The 6,155-nt window shown below is 32.0% G+C and overlaps 1 long non-coding RNA gene across 1 annotated transcript; it reads right to left on the bottom strand.

Annotated features, from left to right (window-relative positions):
• Window positions 1-3,314: 3,314 nt before the first annotated feature.
• Window positions 3,315-4,654, bottom strand: LOC136987326 (uncharacterized). The gene is made up of 2 exons (XR_010882607.1): window positions 3,714-4,654; window positions 3,315-3,637 (listed from the first exon to the last, which is right to left on the bottom strand). It is a non-coding gene; the product is annotated as an uncharacterized lncRNA (long non-coding RNA).
• Window positions 4,655-6,155: the final 1,501 nt, after the last annotated feature.

Here is a 6,155-nt window from a genome sequence, read left to right as displayed (position 1 = left end):
ATTTTTTTTTTTGTATTTTTCGCAAATAATGGAGAGATAAAATATTATAAAAAAATATATACGAAAAATACGAAAAATTTAAACAAATATTTATAATATTTACAAATTTATAGAATATACAGTGATCTTTATCACACACAGTTTAGTTTTGTGTGATAGATTTTGAAACAATTTGCAGGACACAAAAAAACATTTGACTGCTTATAGAAGTATTTTATTTGTGTCCTTTTTTTTGTAGAACATACAACGCAATTGTTTCTTTCATTTCTATTTCCTATAATCTCGGTTTCTCCTATTAAGTGATCTCCTGATGCTGTGACTGTGCTTTCACCATATTCTGAGAAAATATTATCTATCAATTATAGATTGAAATTTTTTAAGCAGGGCCGGCCTTCTCGATAAAGGGGCCCGGGTGCAAGAAACTATTTGGGCCCAAATGTTTTTCTAAAATAAAAAAATTTACAAACACGAACATATATTAATGCATGTTTATTTAAAGCGTGATTTTGTTCTTGCTAATACATTAATTACTTCAGAAAAATTACAATTTTTTGCAATTTCTTTTTCGATGCTTAATATAGCAAGTGCATTTAAGCGTTCTGCACACATGCTGGATCGAAGATAATTCTTTATTAATTTTAATTTGCTGAAAGAGCGCTCAGCACTTGCTATAGTAACTGGCAACGTAAAGAAAAGTTTTAATACAGTTAATACATTTAGAAATAACTCATTATAATTATTATTTAGTATGTATTGCAATATATCTTGTGCGTTATTTACATCCCTTTCATTCAAAATCAAATCCCGTAGCAAACCAATTTCCTGGATTAGGTTTTCATCTACATCTTTGTTATAAAAATTTACAAAGTTTTTGGAACATTTTTCTAATTCATGTTTTTCTAAGGTTTTCATATCAGTGATTAATTTGAAATCAGAAATAATATTTGGTATACTTTTAAATCTATCTTCTATTTGTACAATAACCGTATCAATTAGAGTGTTAAAAAAATAACATCTAAATTCCTCTACCGGGTTTTCTATAACTTCATCTTCTGCTATTTCGGAATATAACCTTTTTCTTTTTCGTATTCGTTTTTCAGGAAAATGTTCTGAAATATTTAAATTACGTGCTAGCACTTTTGCTTCGTCTAAAAATGTGTTAAATTTTGTTCTTAAATTTTGGATTTCAGTTTTAATTTTATTGACTAAATTAAAAGCCGACTCAAGAATAATTGTTTTTGCTTGAAATAGTATATTGATTGCGTTGATTTTAGACAACATTGCAAACCATACTACTAAACATAAAATAAATGGCATTTCTTGTATTGAATCCAATAGACTTTTAGCTTCGGATACCGCTGTATTATCGTTACTTACATAAATAAATTCTTCTAGGGCATTACAAGTTTGTTCAAACTGTGTATACACTGCTTTAACCGAATCTATTTTGGCTTCCCAACGAGTGTCACATAATGGTTTAAGAGTAATGTTTAAATGTTTTTGTAGAATTTCCCATCTCTTTGTAGATGCAGAAAATAAGCAATATAAACGTTGCAATATCCCAAAAAAATTTTTACAATATATACTGCTGGAAGCGGCATCACAAATTAATAAATTAAAAGAGTGTGATAGGCAAGGCACATATATTGCATGAGGGTTTAGAGCAATTATTCTAGATTGTACACCTTTATATTTCCCTTTCATGTTGCTACCGTTGTCGTATCCCTGCCCTCTGCAATTCATAATATCTAAATCAAGCTCACTTAATGTTTTCAATAGAGTTTTTGCTAGTCCTTCTCCAGTCACATCAGTTGCTTCAATAAACCTTATAAATGACTCATTTATAATTAATCTTTTCTTTTCAAAATTTACATACCTAATAATAACTGAAGTTTGTTCCTTATGGGAAATATCAGGAGTACAATCCATTTGGACACTATAGTATGTGGCTGCTTTTATATCGTTTTTAATTTTGTTAAGGACTTCATCTCCTAACGCAGAAATAATTTGTTCTTGTGATCTATGTGCTAAATGATGCACAATTCTATTTTTCGAATTTTTTATTCTGTTTATATGATCCATTAACACAGAGTCGTATTTACTTAAAAATTCGATTAAACTTAAAAAATTTCCATTATTAGGCGTTCCTATTATTTCATGGGTTCCTCGAAGTGGAAGATTATTACATGCTAAAAATAGAATCACATCTACAATTCTTTGAAATAGTAATTTAAGTCGTTCCGTTTCCTTATTTATATTAACTTGATTAGTTTCATCAATAGTCGAACATAAATTTAGTCGTTTTAGTAATTCTTTCCAAGCAATAAACGAATTAAAGTGACAAATAGAACGCTCATGATCTTGAATTACAGTTGACAGCTTTCTCCAGTTACTATAGCCACCTATAAACCGTGTAGATTGTTCATTTCCTCTTCTTTTAGAAAATAGTATACAACAAAAACAAAATACCGAGTCTTGCGTTTTTGAATAAATTAACCAGCTGCGAAGCTGGGTTTCACCATTTGGCATTTTTTTAAAGTAGTACGTAGTGGAAAATGACCTACCTTCATCATTCTTAGCAAAAACTCCTTTGTGTTGTACAGGTCCGGTTTTAACACAAAACATTCGAAACTTATCAGTTATAATACTTGGCCATAAATCTGGATCACTTATGTTCATTTGATCATATTCGTTATTGTCATTTTCGACGTTATTTTCTGATTCGATCATATTTGTATAAACATGCGGTTCTTCAACGAATTTCACAGTTTCAACATTTTCATTGCAAGACTGTGTAGTTTGTGCGGAACTTTCTTCTCCAGTTGAAGCTTGAACTGTAACTTCTGAAGTCGAAACAATTTCATTGCTGGAATTACTTCGTAGCCAAGAAAACAGATCTACTTGTGATTTCTTGAAATTTAGCTTTTCTACTTTTTTCTTTTCTGCTAATTTTCTTTTTTGACACCCAGAGGGATATTTCCTTGGCATGGACATGATTAGATGTAACAATAATTAAACGTTTTGTAGTATGACACGTCTTTCTTTCTCGTGCTGAACTCGAACTCTCACAACTTCTCGGAGGCTCCTTGTAAAGTATTGATCTTTTAGCAGAGTGGGAACAAAAGAAGCGCGACCTTGTCAATTGGACCCACGTGCGGTCGGGTAATACCACTTGTAAGGTCAACACCTTACAGAGGGAAAACAAAGGAAGCGCCGGCTTTGTCAATAGGACCCACCTGTAGGCTGTAGTCAGACCGAAAGTTCCAGAAATAAGACAGACAAAAAAAGATAGAAGAAATTATAAAAGAAACATTAAAACTACGATTATATACCAGGGGCGTGCCGTGACATTTGATGATAGGGAAGCTGTGTTTCTGTAAGAAGCCGACATCCAGGGGCAATCAGTCAATTGCGCGTCAGTGATGGTCTAGGCTCCATTCGTATCGTTTATTCGATAAGCCAGTAAAAACCGTAGACTTCTCTAAATGCATTTTTAATATCACGATTACATTCCGAATCGCTAGCCACGATATAAGGGCTACAATTAAAAGTAAAATAATAAAAACTTACTCGGTGAAATAAAATATGTGGTGGATGTACTGGTACATACAAAATATTCTTCAATTATATGAATATACTTTTAAAGAAAATTATAATTAAATATAGCTTTGCAAAGAAACGTACAGTACATAAAGATATAAAATATTCTTTACTTTTAAAATTTTAAAACAATGTACTTAGTCAAATAGCTCCCTACCAGTGGCTAATGGATGGAATCGAAGACGGTTGCAGAGGACTGCCAAATCCCCAGGGTGCTGATACCGGTCAATGTCAAATACCTCTTTTGTCGCATCACTAGTATATCTCAAAGGACGCGACAGGGCTGTTGTAAATTTTAAACGTTTCTCACCATAGCCGTAAAAATCTAAATATGTTAAACTTAAAAGTCATTTGTTTTCTAACTAATTCGTTTTAGGACCAGGTGTTGTCCACGGAAATTTCCAAAATTTACAACTTTTCGGTCACTCTCGTCGAATTGGAAAAATTTGTCTTTATTACATCTAATACAATATTTCGAAGAAATCAGTCCCCACTATACTCGGCTGTATATTGGTTCGGTTAAGCTTTTGTTTAAGTAATATTCCGGCTCTTTCATCGGGGTTTTGTTTATGTCCCCAATTCCCTAATCGCTTAATTATTTAACTACTTCTTAAGTAGAAATAAGTCGAAACCGGTTACTTTCTACTCGAATATTTGTAGTATCGGGAAAAAAGTGGAAAGACAAATTTTTATGACAAACGAATACATAAATCGTATAATTTTATATGGCCGACGGCCACAGTATTATTTTCATTTCTTAACGCGGGCTATATGGTTTTGAAATTTTTTTTAAAAAGTCGAATTTAGGTGGGGATCCTCGGGAGTTCCCCGAATCAAATAACAAAAACTAAACATTCGCATCATCGAGAATTAGTTTAAAGATTGTCGAAATTCAGAGATCTACAATAATAATGTTTACGATAAAATGTACTTTTCGTCATACTGATAACGATAGGAATATTGTCAAGTTTTCGTGTGCATTCTTGATAATGTTGGGGCCCCCTCAATCGCGGGGCCCCGGTGCGTAGCATCCGCCGCACCCCCCCGATGGCCGGCCCTGTTTTTAAGGTTGAATTTCCACCTAACTTTTTGTGTATAATGTGTGCATTGAGTATACATAAATCCAAAAATCTCAAAAATATTTTTTTTATAATACTTCCTTAGATGAGTGCGTATACTGGATGTGGTTGATATAACTTGATCCATTAGATCTACACTCTGCCATATGATATTTGTACTGAATGCACACTGTCGGTTTTTGTTTATTAGTACCTTTTTGTGTTTTTTTAGTTCACATAGAATCGTCATATGTTTAACTCATTACTAAGACATCTTTGGTGTCTTTCCACTTCAACAGCATCAGTTTATCCTTGTACCTGACTGATGTCTCTCCTTTTTTCAATTTATTCAGTGTGATGTTCTTTGGCAACTCTCTCCTTGTTTTTCTTACAGTTCCAATAATGTCGGTTGAATGACATACCAAATACTCAAACAAATATACACTACTATAATTGTCCACTTTCAAATGATAACCTTTAGCTATCAGATCTTCCATAAGGGAGAGGACAATATTCGTTGAGTGGCATTTTTTTGATGGATCAACATCAGTCAGGGTTATAGGAAATCGTTTCCTTCCCTGTGTACATTGCAAAATTATAAACATATCTCATTTTGGTTTCACAAAGGAAGAAACACACTATTCCAAATTTAGCTCTCTTGAGCAATATATACATTTTCCACCCTAGCCAATCCTTCCCCAAAAGAAGACTTGTCTATAGCAGTGGTGGCCAACCTTTCTGGAAGCAAGGGCGCAATAAAAAATTTTCATGAACGTTGCGGGTACAACAATATGTAATGACATCATACATGTTTATTGTTAAAGTTATTTTTAATTTTTTAAATTATTAATTATACTTAAGATTTTTTTCATTTAATTTTTGTCATTTTTAATTTTGATTCTTTTTGATTTTATTTTATAGGTTAAGATGATAATAAAAATTTGTAATAATAATTTTATTGAATGACATTTATTACATAATACATGAAAAATTATTATTTGTTAATGAGAAGGTTGAGACTGTATTTCTTGACATAATTTTTCAAAATCAGGAGAATAATTTGATAGGGTAGATGTACCAGTTTTGGCCAGTGTAGTACCAGTTCTGGCCAGAAAACAAATTTAACTTAAAAATATAATCACAAATGAAACAAACTGTTATTGTTAACTGTTCACACAGTTAACAATAAAAGTTTTTTTCATTGGACAGATTTGAATATGTGGTGATTATATTTTTAAGTTAAATTTGTTTTCTGGCCAAAACTGGTACATCTACCCTACTGCTACTCTTAAACTGTCATCTGTACAAAGTTATTTAATATGCCAATAAATAATTACTTGAAATTTTCAATTAATAAATAAGTAAGTACTTTCAAGAAAATTTTGTTTAAAAGCTGGATCATGAAATTGATTGGAAATAAAATAAAAAAAATATTTTAATTTATCGGGAATTGCGTCGTGTGTGCATAATAAATCGCTTACGGGCACGGGGTTGGCC

The sequence above is a fragment of the Centruroides vittatus genome, unplaced genomic scaffold, assembly GCF_030686945.1.
Source record: "Centruroides vittatus isolate TY-2023 unplaced genomic scaffold, ASM3068694v2 scaffold_149, whole genome shotgun sequence".
NCBI classification, from domain to species: Eukaryota; Metazoa; Arthropoda; class Arachnida; order Scorpiones; family Buthidae; genus Centruroides; species Centruroides vittatus.
This window is presented reverse-complemented; position numbering and strand designations above follow the sequence as displayed.